This window comes from Ascaphus truei, chromosome 5 (assembly GCF_040206685.1).
Source record: "Ascaphus truei isolate aAscTru1 chromosome 5, aAscTru1.hap1, whole genome shotgun sequence".
Classification (NCBI taxonomy): domain Eukaryota; kingdom Metazoa; phylum Chordata; class Amphibia; order Anura; family Ascaphidae; genus Ascaphus; species Ascaphus truei.
Genome location: NC_134487.1, coordinates 177530176 through 177549193, shown reverse-complemented (window position 1 = coordinate 177549193; position 19018 = coordinate 177530176). Strand labels below are relative to the sequence as shown.

The 19018-nt window shown below is 45.8% G+C and overlaps 1 protein-coding gene across 1 annotated transcript in view; it reads right to left on the bottom strand.

Annotated features, from left to right (window-relative positions):
- The window catches only part of ANXA4 (annexin A4), a 49027-nt gene extending 47306 nt beyond the window's left edge, over positions 1–1721 (bottom strand). Inside the window, exon 1 of the mRNA XM_075601325.1 lies at positions 1618–1721. The gene's annotated coding sequence lies outside the window, so the exon portion shown is untranslated. The remainder of the gene's footprint in view (positions 1–1617) is intronic.
- Positions 1722–19018: the final 17297 nt, after the last annotated feature.

Below are 19018 nucleotides of genomic sequence, written 5' to 3'. Positions count from 1 at the left end.
CATTTACTCCATGTAGTCAGCTTCACAAAAACGGAGCCCCACCCCACAGCCACAGTGAAGCAGACAGAAATAACCCTGCCTCATAGCAAAGAAAGCTCCCACTAAACATACATAGAATTGTGACTGGAACAGTGTTTTCCAACAGGGGTTCCCAGGAACCGTGGGTTCCCCAGGCATCTCTAAAGGGTTTCCTATCGTTCTCAGGTCATTTGAGACTTTGTATCAAATACAGAAGAATTACAATACATCTGATCTCAGACTTTATCAGAGAGGGTTGGGGTTCCCCAGAATTACACAATATAATTATAGGGTTCCTTAATAAAACAATAACGTTAAAAAAAAAACCCTGGGCTAGAAAAAGGAAACCCTGGTCTGACCCATGGTGACGTTTTGTTCACAGTTTAGCTCCTCTGCAGCCACACAGTTAGGAACTAGTTCAGATAATGTACCTACAGTACATAAGGGATGCACGCTGCAGAGATGCCAAAGCTCCATAGTTTTGTATGACTTATAAAGATACATTTATGACAGGCCCCCTTATTTAAGAGGCCAGGCAAAATGTGAACATTTCTCTAGGATTGAAAACCAAAAGGGGGATTTGACAGGAGTGTTTGGGGGACAAGCATGTGAAAAGGTTTTTCTAAAACCGAGAAAAAAAAAAAAAAAAAAAAGATAAAAGAAGAATATTTTCTGGGTAGTCTCATGGGATTTACGGTTAAAAAGGATAGGCAGACTCTGAAGTTACAGGATAAAGGGCGCTGACCCTTCCTGACCAAGGGTCAGCGAGGTGGCAAGTGACGGGTACAGGTCACTTCAGGTGTCAGACACCTGTTGCTCCGTAGCCTTGTGACCACAGCAGCATCTAATTCACAGGTGCAGCAGCTTGCGGGGGGGGGGGGGGGGTGTTAACCCTTTCACTGCCACACTGATCGTATTACAAAAAGGTAACACTTTCAGAGGCACAGGACCAAGTCTGTACAGTCAAACAGAAACCAGGGGGGGAGATTAGCCCCAGACAGCCTCATTTTACATGCGCAAACGTTAGTAGCTGGATAACCCAACTGTTACCATCATCAGAAGTGTAAAAGAAAAGTATTTTACCCTCACACCGCATATAAAACTCACCAATTGAGTGCCAAACTTTCAAAAGTATTGAGATTTTTAGGAGCAGGTAGAGTTTAGTTAGTATATAGGGCTGTGTATGCATGCTAATGAAAAGCAATAATTACATTCAAACACAATGTATATAGTTAGCTGTAAAGTCAGAATTAACCTTAGAAGCATAAACAAGCAGATAGAGCTCTTCCTGGATATAGGTTAAAGTTAACCCCAAGTAGGCGAGGCAGATAGGTTAACCCGACAAAGAGATAAGTAGTTATAATAACCCCCTATATTGACAGTGTCAGTGTGGGGATATGTGCTGAAGTCTCCTGCAATGGAGGCAAACCCAGTGGAAACCACAGCGCCAGATTTACCAAAGGAAAAACTCCTGCTGCTTCCCAGGGGCTTCCTTTTCTTTGATAAATCTGGTATAGTTTTTTTTTTCTTTGCAGGCAGGAGACTTAAGTAATTAACCCCCAATGTGCTGCTATTGCCATGGTGGGTACATCCTCTCACCTGCAGCCTACTGTGGTCCCAGTGCAGAAGGTGGCACAAGGCAGGAGCAGGCGGTTTATAAGTGAGAGCCGGTGCAGGATTCGCCTGTTCCTAGGGCGGGGTGTGTGTGCCCCTCCTCCTGTTAGCACAGACAGTTCCTGTTTGATGGGTGTATCTGACATCAGCAAGACGAGAGGCCTTATCGTGCAAGGCACAGGGACCAGAAGTGCAATGACACACACACACACACACACACACACACACACACACACACACACACACACACACACACACACACACACACACACACACACACACACACACACACACACACACACACACACACACACACACCTACCTCTGCATACAAACATATACAATGCTCTGCACACACACATACAAACTGCTCTGCACATATACACACATAAATTGCACATGTCACATTAATGCCTTTAGCCTATTCAGTTGTGTTAACAATACAGCAACCAAGGGGTTAACTTCAATTTTAACAATACCTATCTTTCTTTGGCTCCTGTGAGGTTACCTGGGTCAACGTCCTGCATCCTATCGAAACCTAAGTACGTACACAAAAGTTTCAGGGCTGGTTCATATCCTCAGATTAAGTTTAGGGGACAATGGACCCTGCACCCATAGAGTAGCACAGAGGGAAAGAACCCAGTAGATGCCTCGAACAGGAGGTGAGACAGGAATCGCTCCCAGTCCCTCCCCTGACACCCCACAAAAGTCTTAAGCACCTGCTTGAGGGTTCTATTCAATCTCTCACACAGGCCATTTGTTTGAGGGTGGTAGAGGCAGTCTCTCAGCTGTGCATAAATAGGCAGAGTTCAGGTTAGATGCTACGGACGCTTGCGTCCGTGCGCGCCTCCCCCGCGTGCTCCTGCAGCCCAGCGATCTGTGCCTTGCTTCAAGAGTTGGGTCGCGGCGTTTGGGGGCATGGCGAACGTGTCACGGAGCTGGTTCGCTGAACCAGCAAAGGTGCCGCGACTGTAGCCCCAAATATAATATCGGGTTGTAGCGGCAAAATATAGCAGCGTCAACGCTTCACTTTGCCGCTGGGGGAGTTTTCAGTTTGAAAACTCCCACCGAACAACCCGAAATTGCGACGGCCGTGTGCGCGCACACAAGCGAGCGTACGTCGCGTAGCAGCCACCCTGAACTCGGCCATACACTACTTTGCTTGGGTCTGTGTGCTACAGTATGTTCAGTACAGCTAATTGTTACCATGTTACACTTCATGTGGCAGGTTCCTTTGTATTAAACATTAACCTGCAGTGTAAACCGGTGACAGGTGGGTCTGTGAGTCTGAATTCTGCATGAGATTCAGGTTTCGCCTCACCCCCCACCCCCACCACAAACCAGTCATGCATTTGGGCCACCTGCCAATGTATATACACAGTGCTCCTTTTCTAGAAAAAAAGGTGAGGGACCTCTGACGCGAGGATTGGAGGAGGAGGAGGGGCGGTTGGGGGGGGGGGGGGGATTCTTGACCATGCTCAAAAATATACACATTTACTCACATTTCAGAATCGTTTCAAACCTGTTATTATTTTTGTAAATAATAATTAGTACATTGTACTTGTTCTATAAAACATAACATTTTTTTAGACTATCACAATAAAGCTCTCAAAATCACCACCTGGTCTATGAAAAAAGGTACAGGAACGTTCCTCCGTGTTCCCCCTGAAAATACACACACACACACAATACTTCACCCCACTGGAATATTATGAAAGAAAGACACAGCACTGCTAGATGATGATCGAAAAAAAGTATATTAAAGTCTAGCACAAAAAAACAACATTTGAGTCTGCTCAGGGGCGCCCCTGGTTCTACCCGAGGAAAGTTACCCAGTTACCCAGACCGAAACATTATTTTTTTTGTACTGAACTTTAATTACTATTTTGATCATCATTTAACAGTGCGGTGTCTTTCTTTCATCATACTGTACATCGATCGGGTGAAGTATTGAGTTGATTCGATTTTCTTTTTCTGATCTGCCCAGAATGCCTGTTATTGCTTATTTTAGATAGATTGGACAGATATCCAGCTTCACCATTTCCTAAAGTGTGCAAGAGAGGTATAACTCAGGGAAACATGGGTCTCCTGACATTAGCATACAAGTAGTTATAATAATATGGCCATCCAAACATTAAAGTACACATCAAGAGGAAGGGATCGCGGCCCAAAGAGTTTGCAATCTAATATGTGCATAATCACAAATTCTCAGTCCCACGCTGGGCTCCTACTGTCTTTAACAGTCTGGTCATCACTGTCTCACTTATTGAATGTGCTGTGATGTGTGATGAGCCTTCCCGAAACTAGACTGGAGAACACATGTACATGAGTATTTTTCAAGTAAATATTAGTTTAGGACCTCTATTCAATGTGCATCAATCCAGCGCTGCAGAAGATTTTAGTCCCTTTTATCTGAATGGAACTGATCTCTTCCCCAGTACTGGCACATTCGATAGTGGCCGAAGACCGGAAACCCAGCACCGGTTGTGTGTGTAGGCATAGGATTTCTCATTTGTTCTACTCACTTTGTTTTATTCACACTACAACAAATGATGCCCATCATTAGCCGGTGACATGGACTGGAGATGGTCTGAGAACCCAGATCGAGCAATTAACCTCATCAGCGCCAGAGGGACTTGCAATAAGTGATGGGCAAATGTTTCGACCCGCGAACTTTCGGATGAGTGCCTATTTCTTTGCAAGCCCGCAATAGGGCATTCGAATATTTTGTTATTCAGAAACTGCACAAAAGCATGCAATTTCGCCTGTCTCTTTTTCGCTGATTTTTCACGGAAAGTTTTTTTTTTCTTCTTACTTTAAGTATTTCTATAGCATAATTAAACACATTTTTGCTTTAATTTAGTCAGATTTTTGCGTTATCAATCTACTTATTTAAATGTAGGGGTGGTAGATTTTTTCGCACTCAGATGAATTTGTGTAAAGTTGAACTTGCGAAGAAAGACCATTTGTTAGCAGCGGAATTCAAACTTTACCTAAATGTTAGCTCCCCTCTACTTGCAACACATTGCTGTAGGCGTTCAACAATCAGTAACTTGATATGTGAAGTACAGCTCTCACACTAGGTCCCTGTATATTGCGCTCAATGTACTGAGTCCTGAGGAAGAGACCCACATTTAGAGTCTTGAAACGAATAGGGTGATTTGTGGTACAGTGAGGACCCTGTAGCCAGGAAGTGACGTCATCAGGAGATGCTGAGCAGCAACGAGTCGGAGGAGTCGTGACCGCGAGGCCGATCAGAGACACCGGCATCCAGCTCCAGATCTGGGACCATATTGCCAGAGAACCCCACATAATAAGGCGCATATTCTAGGAACCTTCCGTGAGTAGGATTCCAATTTTTACTCGGTGGAGGAAAGAGGATCAATGTCCAATGTGTACAAGTGTACACTTTTTTTTATGCTCTAGAGTGGTATTACAATCTGTTTTATTGTACCCATATGGAATATTACATTGTTTATTTACCATCTGCCAAGTCATCCCTGATCATTAGTTTAAATCAATCTATCACATAGGTAATGCACTATTGTGTCATATTCTGTTTTCTGTCTCCCTTTTTCTGAGGTTTAAAGATACCATCAGGATTGGAGTGAGCCAGTTTGTGTTATTAAAATAAAAGGTAAATGGGTATGAAGGGGTTAAAATATAACTGCAGGTGTAGCAGAGATTCCCCAGTATAGCACCCACATAAATGCCAGGTACCCTGAATCCAGTTTAGGGGTTCAGGGGGGAAATCATATCATGGGTTAAATGTATGAATTATGATAACAATGTTTTTGACTAAGGGGGAAAAGAGAAGGGGTTTTAACTGTCCCCCAAGATTTATAAGTCAGGGTTTTGAAGTAATGTCATAGGAAGTCAGTTAGATAATCAATCCATTTGCATAGGAAGCAGGGGGAGCTTCAAAGGGGCAGAAGACACCTTTGGGATTCACAAGTACAGTCATAACTTAGAAGTCCTGGATTTAAGGCATCACGTGGAGATGACTCCGGCATGTCTGGGGAGACATTGTAAGGTGTTACTTGGGGAGGAGGAGAGGTGAACATTTTGGCCTGACAGGTGGCTAGGCAGGGTGACATTAAGTCTTCAGGGGAGTAGGCTTGGCTAGGTATGCTAAGTAGCGGAAGTGCCAAGTTCGCACACGCTCTCATCATACCTTGAAGCTCAGTGCCTGGCTACGAAGTGCCCGGCAAACCCTTGCTATAGGTGGGATAACTGGTTCTCACGCAGTGATTCGCTGCAGACTGAAAAGATAGGACATGGGGAAGTTTAAAAAAAGTCATGCAGTCAGTCAGAAATCAGTTCCATCAGTTCCATCGAAGAGACATCTGAGATTAAGTTCCATCTTGTAAGAAGATTCATCTTAGCTACAGCAGGCGGTACAGAGACTATTTCATTGCCACTAAAGATTTGTATCCAGCATCCAGTATTCACAAGGACTAAGGATTGGCTAATTAATCCTGCATTGGCAGAACAAAATTCTTTTATTTGGTTGAGATATAGGGGTGGCAAGTTGCCAAAAGACTGTCCTGTTTCCTGCTTGCGTATCAACCCCGCTATGGGAATTGATACCTGGAGACCGGAGTGCTTGAACTTTCGTTACAGAAACCTGTTATTTCGTTAGAGTAAGTGTTTATTCGTAGTATTATTGTAATTCAAGCTGTGTGTGTTCTTTATGTGAATAAAAGCAATTTATTTTATTTCATGCTTTATTCAATCAAAGGATCCTGTTGGTAAAGTGTTAATAAGCTTGGTCTACCGTGACACACATCTTGATCGCGTTGAGTGACATCATCCAGCAAGGAGAGGACTGACTAAGATCACCCCATTTTACTTATTGCCACAGTTTTGGAGATGCACTTTATTTTTTGGGGAAATGTAAGTTCCTATTCTATAGAACACACCATCACAAAGAAACACCACCACTGTTGAAAAACTTTATTGTACTGTTATATTTGTATTCTTTCACGTATACAACATTTTGATCTGTGCTCCCTTACTGTCTACAAACGTCTTGCAGGCAATAGACCTAATCCCCTATGTGCTAAATATTGAGCGTCTGCTGCTCTAAAAAATGGGGCAAATGTTTTGCAACAAAGTGAAGGTGTACAAAAAAGGCACTAAACACAATGAGTGATCACATTCTTAAAGTGAACAAAATAATTAAATAAACCATGTGACATGTAAAATACAATGTGCAAATAGTGATAAAATATAACGTTGTGACTTCTTGCTCAAACCCTCTGACAGGATTTGTGTTCACTGCCCCCAAAGCGTAGGAATAGATTCTCACAATCCAGAGGGAGCATATAGGGAAAGAAACAACAACACAAGACAATCTAAGTGTAGATGGTAGTGAAAAGATGAATCAATGTCAGCTGTTTTCTTGGCTCTTATGTGCAGCCTACTCACAAGATCTAAGATGTATAAAAGCAACTCCAAAACTGTGGCAAGTTTTTCTCTTGTGTCAGGGAAGGATGTGCATCAACCGGGGCGGTCAGGAGAGATAAACCTCAGCAATGAAGAAGAAATGTATCTATAGCATAGATCAATATGGTATAAAAAGTTTTATGTAGAAACTATAACAAACGCACTTACAATGATGCGAATAAAAACAGGCACATAACACTATCATGTGTAGTAGGAGAAGCCGCCAGATACAGTCGCCCACTACACTGCCTCCGTTAGACGCCCGTCACTCGTGGTGAAGACCTCCGCGTTCGGTAGCCTACCTGCTGTAGTTGTGTGCAGTCTCTGCTCCGTCGCATCCTCGAGGGTATTGTGTCACTTCCGGGTCAGCTTCCGTGGTTCGCAGACAATAGGCGGCGCATCTCCCTAGTACTCAGTCAGAGATGGGCGGTCCCAATCTACGCGTTTCGCCAATCAGAGTCACGGCTTCATCAGGAGTGTACCACCCCCACCCTTGCATATGGTTTATATACTGTGTGCAATTTATCATTCATTAATACAAATTAAAAACATACATGATCTGGGCCAAGTACTTGAGAGCATATAACTAATCTTTGTAACGATATCATAAGGGGAACACTTGTAAAAGTGTGAAGCAGGTAACAACTAAATCTTAATGAAGATATCATAATCAAAATAAAGACCAACTTGAACAATGATCATTATTCGAATTAAAGGGAATTATAAATCATCCATAGCTTTGGAGGAGCACTAATAATATAATGAGGCTAGGGAGGAAACAGGGTAATAAATGTAATATGAAATAATTTTAATTTTAAACAAATCTATAGTATAACTACATAGTTCATACTAAACATATAATATCAAATGTCCTCATAATGAAGTGAACTTTAGTTGAAGTGGTATGAGTTCACAAATCAAGCACAAATTGAGTCAGTATAATTGGTCCAATGGGACGCATTTACAGAGAACACTAGAGTGAGTGAGCAAGAGAGGTGGGGAGTGAGTGAATAAGAGGTATGGAGGGACGGGGAGAGGTAGAGGGGGAGGTAGAGTGAAAGGGGGAGTGAAAGACAGAGGGGCAGGGCCACCAACCGAATTTTCCAGGGCCCAGGACTAGACTTTCAACTGTCCCCCTGCGCTCCCCCCGTATCGGTGGTCTTGTGAGCTCCCCTCCCCCTTTCACACTTACTCGCTCTCCCCCTCCTCCCAATGTATTTCTCTCTCTCCCCCTCTGTCTCTCACTCACTCTCCCCTCCTTACCCCTCTCTTCCTCACACCCTCTCTTACATCCCCTCTCTCCTCTCACACTCTCCCCCCTCTGCTACCACTCAATTACACCCCTCTCACTCAATCCCCCCACAATACCCACACAATCGCCCCCATTCAATAACCCCCCACACAATAATGCCCCCCACAAAATATATACATGACTCCCCCATCCCCAAATACATACACCACTACTCCCCATCCCCAAATACATACAACACTACTCAGCCCATCCGCAAATACATACAACACGCTTTCCCCAATCCCAAATACATACAACACTCCTCCCCATCTCCAAATACATACAAAACTATTCCCTATCCCCAAATACATACAACACTATTCCCCAAATCCCAAATACATACAACACTCCTCCCCCAATCCCAAATACATACAACACTATTCCCCCATCCCCAAATACATACAACACTATTCCCCCATTCCCAAATACATACAACACTCCTCCCCCATTCCCAAATACATAGAACACTATTCCCCCATTCCCAAATACATACAACAATATTCCCCCATCCCCAAATACATACAACACTACTCCCCCATTCCCAAATACATACAACACTATTCCCCCATTCCCAAATACATACAACACTATTCCCCCATTCCCAAATACATACAACACTATTCCCCCATTCCCAAATACATACAACACTCCTCCCCCATTCCCAAATACATACATACACTATTCCCCATCCCCAAATACATACAACACTCCTCCCCCATTCCCAAATACATACAACACTACTCCCCCATCCCCAAATACATACAACACTATTCCCCCATTCCCAAATACATACAACACTATTCCCCCATCCCCAAATACATACACCACTACTCCCCATCCCCAAATACATACAACACTACTCAGCCCATCCGCAAATACATACAACACGCTTTCCCCAATCCCAAATACATACAACACTCCTCCCCATCTCCAAATACATACAACACTATTCCCCCATTCCCAAATACATACAACACTATTCCCCCATTCCCAAATACATACAACACTCCTCCCCCATTCCCAAATACATACAACACTATTCCCCCATTCCCAAATACATACAACACTATTCCCCCATTCCCAAATACATACAACACTATTCCCCCATTCCCAAATACATACAACACTATTCCCCCATTCCCAAATACATACAACACTCCTCCCCCATTCCCAAATACATACAACACTATTCCCCCATTCCCAAATACATACAACATTATTCCCCCATTCCCAAATACATACAACACTATTCCCCCATTCCCAAATACATACAACACTATTCCCCCATTCCCAAATACATACAACACTATTCCCCCATTCCCAAATACATACAACACTATTCCCCCATTCCCAAATACATACAACACTATTCCCCCATCCCCAAATACATACAACACTACTCCCCCATTCCCAAATACATACAACACTATTCCCCCATTCCCAAATACATACAACACTATTCCCCCATCCCCAAATACATACAACACTACTCCCCCATCCCCAAATACATACAACACTATTCCCCCATTCCCAAATACATACAACACTATTCCCCCATTCCCAAATACATACAACACTATTCCCCCATTCCCAAATACATACAACACTATTCCCCCATTCCCAAATACATACAACACTCCTCCCCCATTCCCAAATACATACAACACTATTCCCCCATTCCCAAATACATACAACACTATTCCCCCATTCCCAAATACATACAACACTATTCCCCCATCCCCAAATACATACAACACTACTCCCCCATTCCCAAATACATACAACACTATTCCCCCATTCCCAAATACATACAACACTATTCCCCCATTCCCAAATACATACAACACTATTCCCCCATTCCCAAATACATACAACACTATTCCCCCATTCCCAAATACATACAACACTATTCCCCCATTCCCAAATACATACAACACTATTCCCCCATTCCCAAATACATACAACACTATTCCCCCATTCCCAAATACATACAACACTATTCCCCCATTCCCAAATACATACAACACTATTCCCCCATTCCCAAATACATACAACACTATTCCCCCATCCCCAAATACATACAACACTACTCCCCCATTCCCAAATACATACAACACTATTCCCCCATTCCCAAATACATACAACACTATTCCCCCATCCCCAAATACATACAACACTACTCCCCCATCCCCAAATACATATAACACTATTCCCCCATTCCCAAATACATACAACACTATTCCCCCATTCCCAAATACATACAACACTATTCCCCCATTCCCAAATACATACAACACTATTCCCCCATTCCCAAATACATACAACACTCCTCCCCCATTCCCAAATACATACAACACTCCTCCCCCATTCCCAAATACATACAACACTATTCCCCCATTCCCAAATACATACAACACTATTCCCCCATCCCCAAATACATACAACACTACTCCCCCATTCCCAAATACATACAACACTATTCCCCCATTCCCAAATACATACAACACTATTCCCCCATTCCCAAATACATACAACACTATTCCCCCATTCCCAAATACATACAACACTATTCCCCCATTCCCAAATACATACAACACTATTCCCCCATTCCCAAATACATACAACACTATTCCCCCATTCCCAAATACATACAACACTCCTCCCCCATTCCCAAATACATACAACACTCCTCCCCCATTCCCAAATACATACAACACTATTCCCCCATTCCCAAATACATACAACACTATTCCCCCATTCCCAAATACATACAACACTATTCCCCATCCCCAAATACATACAACACTATTCCCCCATTCCCAAATACATACAACACTCCTCCCCCATTCCCAAATACATACAACACTATTCCCCCATTCCCAAATACATACAACACTATTCCCCCATTCCCAAATACATACAACACTATTCCCCCATCCCCAAATACATACAACACTCCTCCCCCATTCCCAAATACATACAACACTATTCCCCCATTCCCAAATACATACAACACTATTCCCCCATTCCCAAATACATACAACACTATTCCCCCATTCCCAAATACATACAACACTCCTCCCCCATTCCCAAATACATACAACACTATTCCCCCATTCCCAAATACATACAACACTCCTCCCCCATTCCCAAATACATACAACACTATTCCCCCATTCCCAAATACATACAACACTATTCCCCCATTCCCAAATACATACAACACTCCTCCCCCATTCCCAAATACATACAACACTATTCCCCCATTCCCAAATACATACAACACTATTCCCCCATCCCCAAATACATACAACACTCCTCCCCCATTCCCAAATACATACAACACTATTCCCCCATTCCCAAATACATACAACACTATTCCCCCATTCCCAAATATATACAACACTACCACCCACATCCCCAAATACATACATACAACACTCCTCCCCCATTCCCAAATACATACAACACTATTCCCCCATTCCCAAATACATACAACACTCCTCCCCCATTCCCAAATACATACAACACTATTCCCCCATTCCCAAATACATACAACACTATTCCCCCATCCCCAAATACATACAACACTCCTCCCCCATTCCCAAATACATACAACACTATTCCCCCATTCCCAAATACATACAACACTATTCCCCCATTCCCAAATATATACAACACTACCACCCACATCCCCAAATACATACATACAACACTATTCCCCCATCCCCAAATACATACAACACTACCACCCACAATCCCCAAATACATACATACAACACTTCTCCCCCAATCACAAATACATATGTAGCGGAGACCCCCTACGGTCCCCCCTATCTGCCTCCGGCACGGGAAAAGCTTCACTGCTCTGCGCGATCGAACAGGAGTGGCGGTGGCGGTGACCATTTTGTTTTGGCGCTTATGCGCAGTTGCGATCGGAGCGTCGTCCATCTTAGACATTGCTGAAAAAAAAGACTATAAATCCCAGAAGGCTGTGCGGCAAAGGGCGCGAGTGGCTGTTTTTGAAGAGAGAACTGCTCTGTGGAATTCTGGAGGTGACAGTTAGACATCACTGAGGCAGCAAAGAGGACGGATGCGTCCAGGGAGCTAGTAAGCCCCTAGACTAGGCCAAAACTTTGCCCCAAGTCCCTAGTTAGCCCCAATCACTGTTTGAGCACAGTATTGTAGAGAAGGCCCTAGATAGGGACTCTTTCCCTTATAGACCCACAACCCACGTCACTGTGCCGCTGGACGGACACCCACGCTGCGGCCTTCGGACATGACCGCACATGACCACCAAATGTAAGGCGTGCGGGGAATTTTGCAGACCCCACATCGTGGGACCACAGATGCGGCTCTGCTAACAGAGGATCCCCCTAATTCCCTGGTCGTAGCCAGGAAGGTAACCACCGTGCACCACCACACCTCAGGGTGGGTAGCGCTACCTTCACACACTTTGGGGTGGGAATTCTTCAGCGGACATCATGGTTTAGGGTGCCCAGTGCACCCTCAGTACTTTGGGTGAACCATCATTGTGTGATGTCTTTATTATTGTTATGAAGTGTAATCGTATTATTGTGTTATTACTGTGTTGGTAAAGTGTGTTATATATACAGTGGTATTATTATTATTTGTACACTGATAGACAGACAGAACCCCTGTAGATAGCACTCTAATCCGGTATGAAATGGTGATTTACTTAAAATATCTTTATTATTGACTATCGTTAAAATATTGGGGTTTAAAACAATGATTAAATAATACCAAGTGTTGCTAGCTCTTGGAATAAGTTTATCCAGAGGAGTGTACAATGATTGGTTAATATCCAGTGTTAGGATATTCACTGGCCCTAGTGTTCCTCATATGGAGTGAATGGGCTAGAGGTATATGCTGATGGAACGGCAGTTAGGACCACATATGTAGTGCCCCAGTAATAGAATACTGATAGATGCACTGGTTATTGGAACCTGTACTGTGCTGCTCTATGCTGCAGCTACTAGTACATTATAGATTTGAGTAGAGCAAATCTGGGTCAAAGTGCACCTAATGGTGTTTACTGTCACCAGCATGTATAGATGGTGGTGCGTGAGTGCAAGTTGGTAGTGCTTTAAACACGTGTGAACCCCAGGTGTGTAGTAACAGGTCTAGAGTTAACAATAGTATTCGTGGATGAATTACTGGTAAGTATTGTAGCGCTGCTGAGACTCCTGTATGGTCAGATACCGAGTTATCAGCTGAGTACTGCTCCTTGTAGGGTTAATAAACCGGTCAACTATGAAAGACCTTTCCCTAATTGGTGCAGTTCTCCTCATATGTGGTAATGGTCTGGCACTCCAGAGGTGAATTGCTGGATAGGGTGCCGTTTTGCTCACTAGGTTGTGTCCTATAAGCTATATGCTGTAGTAGGATATTAGCATTCAGGCTTCCCTAAATATAACAGTGATAGACTGCCAGATGAACTGTGTGCCGTTCCTATTTGTTTACTCTTAAGACCGTCAGGTCTATAAACAGTCCATAAATGTACACGAGCAGAGCCACACTGACTTCCTAAGTAACACTGAGTCAGTGTCCATGAACTAGGGCTCCGCGCGTGCACGTGGTCACGTGTTGCCGACGCGCGCGTTTCGTGAGTGCTTTGTCAAGGCTATGGTAATCATACCGGATTAGAGTGCTATCTACAGGGGTTCTGTCTGTCTATCAGTGTACAAGTTCACATGCCCCTTGCAGCACCATTTCCTTTGTTCACAATTAAGCTGAAGTGGGGGTAAATCATAAGTATACAAGTGTAGCCCTTTTTGTAAACGCCTGCAATAAGGACTACTGTGGTGCATGTACCTGTGTCCTCAGGAGCTCTGAGCCTCCGCTATTTGGGAGCCTGGGGTCATACCTTTATTAATCGCGGTGCAGCGCCTCCACTTGCCCAGGATCCCCATGATAGAGATTTTACCCTGAGCAAGAACATCACAACAGCATTTGCAACAGCAACCTTTTATATATCATGCATAAAGAACAAATGATCTGCAGAATAAACATATAACATTACACACACACACACCGTGGCTCGGCCACACCTTATTAGGGTTAATGTCCTGTACATAGGTGGCTCTGCCACTCTCCCTAGGAGTATGTCTTATAACCAGTATAGGTATGGTACCATAGGATTTGCACAGTGGGCCCCAATTAGTTAATGGGAGGCGGGATCAGCGCCTGGTGACCGGTGTAGGTGCACTTATAAAAGATGATACCTCCCGGTCACTGCGATGACCATCACACTCCACGCAGGGTCCTAGCGTTGTTCCAGCCTTTCGCCGTCACTCCTTGCTGCAACGCCGTCTGTATCCAATCCAAGATGGCGGCCGCAGCTCCGCAGCCAAATCACACTAATGGGAAATGTCCCTACCAACTAAGGCCGTCCTTATAAAACAGCACCCTACGATGACAGGGGAATACTCCTCGGGCCGGGGGAATACCTTTCACCTAAGCGGACGGGTCACTGACCCTCCGCTCGCGCACACGAGGTTCCGCCAACCTCCTCCTTCACCTCCCTCTCTGCTCTGACCCACCGCCCACACGCATCCGGTTCCTCTATCCAGAGTCTCGCACCCGATTGGTTCTCAGCCTCAGCTGACTCTCTCGCAGTTCGGAGTTCAGAGTTCAAGCCCCCAAAGTCTCCACAGATTGGTTACCCTTCGCGCGCTTCTCTCGCGCATGCGCAGCCCACTTGTACACAGTGACCTTACTGACAGAATGACTAATATGGCGCTACCTTTGTGATTGACAGCGCGGAACCTTTAGATATATGCACATCCTTACATTCTCCCCTCTCCAGAATCCAACGTCCCCGCTGGACTACATAACCCACATATATATCTAACTATTTACACAACCCTCTCATTCCTAGATCAGGTTACACATTCCGTTAATCAGTACCATCATAGCTTGCATCCTATGCCGAGCCCACTGCTGAGCCTCATAATGGGGTGCCCCAAATTGATCATATGCCATTCGCAGGGGAGGCTGACAGGCTCTTTGACTTCGCCGGGGTTGATTCTCCTCTGCTTCTTCTGCAGAGTATCCAGTCTCAATTTGTGCGTCCATCTCTACCCTTGAGGGGTCTCCAACATGAGTACTGTCTCTTTGGGGTGTGAAACATGGACTTTGAGGGTCTAGGGGCTGACTCGCGGGAGTCAAAGGGTCAGTGTTCGGGCCAAGAGGCTCTTTACCCGTGGCTCCTTCGGGAGATGCCTCCGCGGCCGGAAGGCCCCTTTGAGAGGTTCCTTCCATTGGATCCTCAGAGGTGGCAATTTTTACAGTCTCTGGGCCATCCTCTGTGTGTTCAACCCCTCCATCTATGGGCGTGGCTGGGACTTCCAATTCATCCGTTCCTACCCGAGGTATGGGAAGCAGATGATTCCTATGCCACACTTTTACGCGGCCTTCAGAATCCTTGATCCGGTACACAGGAAGACCAGGCATTTGTGACTCCACCTCATACACACCCTCCCGCCACCGGTCTGCCAATTTATGCTTCCCAGGAACACCTAAATTGCGTAAGAGGACCGCATCTCCGGGGTGAATTTCCTTATGACGTACTTTGTGATCGTAGCGCCTTTTATTTCCCGCATTCAGTTGCGCAGTCGTCCTTTCAGCCAATTTATAGGCCAACTGTAAACTGTCCCTTAGTCGCTGGACATATCGGAAATGCGTCCTATTGGATACCCCATCGGTAGATATCCGCAGGCGCACATCCACCGGTAACCGGGCTTCTCTTCCAAACATCAAAAAATACGGGGTATACCCAGTGGACTCATGTCGGGTACAATTATACGCATGTACCAATGCCTCGACGTGTTTACTCCACTCCGTCTTTTGCGGGCTCGTCAGAGTTCCTAACATATCTAACAAAGTGCGATTGAACCGTTCAGGCAAAGCATCCCCTTCGGGGTGATACGGGGTAGTACGCGACTTGGCAATGTTCAGTAGTGTGAGCAACTCCCGTATCAGGGTACTCTCAAAGTCTCTGCCCTGATCAGAGTGAAGACGATTCGGCAACCCATAGTGAATGAAATATTTCTCCCATAGTACTCGGGCCACCGTTACGGCCTTCTGGTCTTTCGTAGGGAACGCTTGGGCATACCTAGTGTAGTGGTCAGTGATCACTAGAACATTACTAACTCCCCGATTGTCGGGCTCGATACAGAGAAAATCCATACACACCAAATCCATTGGACCCGAGCTTTTCAAATGTGCCATAGGAGCCGCCCTGGTGGGCAGTGTCTTTCTTTGTAAACAGCGATTACACCTCCGACAATGTTGCTCCACGGACTCCCTCATTCTCGGCCAATAGAACCTATCCTGTAGTAGCCCAAATGTCTTGTCAATGCCCAGGTGACCATGGTCATCATGAAGGGCCCGGAGGACTAGGGTTCTCAAACGTTCCGGCAAAAACAGCTGACGCCGATCGGGATGGTTGTGATAAGGTATCACCCGATATAACAAACAATTGTCCATTTCGAACTTCCCAAACTCATTTGACAGGAGTTTCACCAAGTCTTTGGGGGCTCGCTTCAGTATAGAAGGGTTATCTTGTTGTACCGCTTGACGTGCTAGCTCCACTATGGGGTCTTGTGTTTGATAATGCACTAGATCCCTCCACGAGATGATATTATCGTCAGTGATACTCATCCCTTCTCGACCCTGATAGGCCCGAGGAATAGCCCGCGAATGGCATCCCAACGAGTCAACGACCCGTAATTCCGAGAACGCCACGTGGTCGTCGACTACCGCAGCCACAGAGCAGAGGGCACGAATCCCGGGACCCGGTATCTCTTCCCAAACTTCCTCATCAGGGGTGGATTGAAGGCCAGGTCGACGAGACAGGGCGTCGGCACCTATGTTGGTGGGTCCGGGTTTGTATTTGAGGTTGAACCTGTAATTGGCTAGAGCAGCTAACCACCGATGTCCTGTGGCGTCCAATTTGGCAGACGTATTGATATAGGTCATGGGATTGTTATCCGTGCGTACTTCGAACTGTACCCCATATAGGTAGTCATGCAGCTTATCTACCACAGCCCATTTTAGCGCCAAGAATTCCAGTTTATGGACCGGGTAATTCTGCTCGCTAGGGGTTAAGCTTCGGCTCGCATAGGCCACCGGACGCAGCCCGGTCTCATACTTCTGATGCAAATCCGCTCCTAATCCGCTAAGGCTAGCATCGACATGTAGAACATAGTCTCTGTCGGGGTCCGCGTAGGCCAAGACGGGAGCCCGAGTGAGGCTGGTCTTTAAGTTCTTGAAGGCCTGTTCACATTCTGGAGTCCATGTCTTCCCAAAGGGTGTCTGCGCCGAGATTCCTTTTCTCCCGGTTTCTCCCGGATACACCTTTAGAAGATCATTCAGTCGCTTGGCCTTGCTGGAATAGCTCTCTACGAACCGCCGATAATAGCCACAAAACCCCAAGAAGGACCGCAACTCTTGAACATTTTGAGGTCTAGGCCAATTCACAACCGCCTCTATCTTCCCTGGGTCGGTGGATACCCCATCAGCCGATACAATATGGCCCACATACGTCACGGAGGACCGACAGAATTTGCATTTGTCCAGCGACAGTTTGAGACCCTCCCCCTGAAGTCTATCCAGCACCTTCATCAGTCTCTCGGAGTGCTCCTCTAGAGTCCGCCCGAACACGATAATGTCGTCCAGGTACACTAAGCACTCTCGCGGGTTAAGATCTCCGAGGGTTTTTTCCATTAGTCTCTGGAACGTGGCTGGGGCACCGCAGATCCCTTGCGGCATGCGGGTAAATTGGTAAAACCCTAATGGACAGATGAAGGCCGTTTTTTCTTGGTCTTCCTGGCCCATGGGCACTTGATAATATCCGGACCTGAGGTCGAGCACACTGAACCATTTGCTTCCCGTCAGAGCGTTCAGGAGGTCCTCGATTCGGGGCAGTGTGTACTGATCGGGAATAGTACGGGTATTCAGAGTTCTGTAATCCACACATAAACGGACCGTCCCGTTCTTCTTGCGGACTACCACAATGGGTGAGGCGTAAGGGCTCCGAGATTCCTGCACGATGCCAGCCGTTTTCATCTCGTCGATTAATCCCCTCACTTCGTCAACATCCCTGGGGGCAAGCCGGCGGGAGCGCTCCCGGAAGGGGGTAGCGTCGCTCATTCGGATGGTATGGTGGGCGCTGCGACTGCAACCCACGTCCATATCACCAGTGGAGAACACACTCCTTCGGTTGTGTAGCTCGTTCCGCAGCCTCTTCCTCCACACATCCGGGAGTGGCGAGTCGCCGAAGTCAAATTCCAACACTGACTCGACGGTAGTAGGTGGGCACCTAGAGGGTCCCATCGAAACCTTCTCCTCAGGAGTTACAGGGTATATCCTTCCCAGCGTCTGCCGCCTGTCGATTGTCATGGGGTACGGGGATATATTCTGCACGTACACCCAGGTGCGCCTCGGAATCTTCCCGGGCCATTTCTTGACAGAGGCTAGTACTTTGTATCCCAAGCGTTGTTCGTCCTGGGCCATACTTTCCACGGTGAAGAGTTGATCCTCCAACCGTCGTCGGGGGTAGTGACAAGCGGCGACCATCATTCGTCCTTCCCCCGGGGGAATTTGAGTCAGTCCCCATTCTTG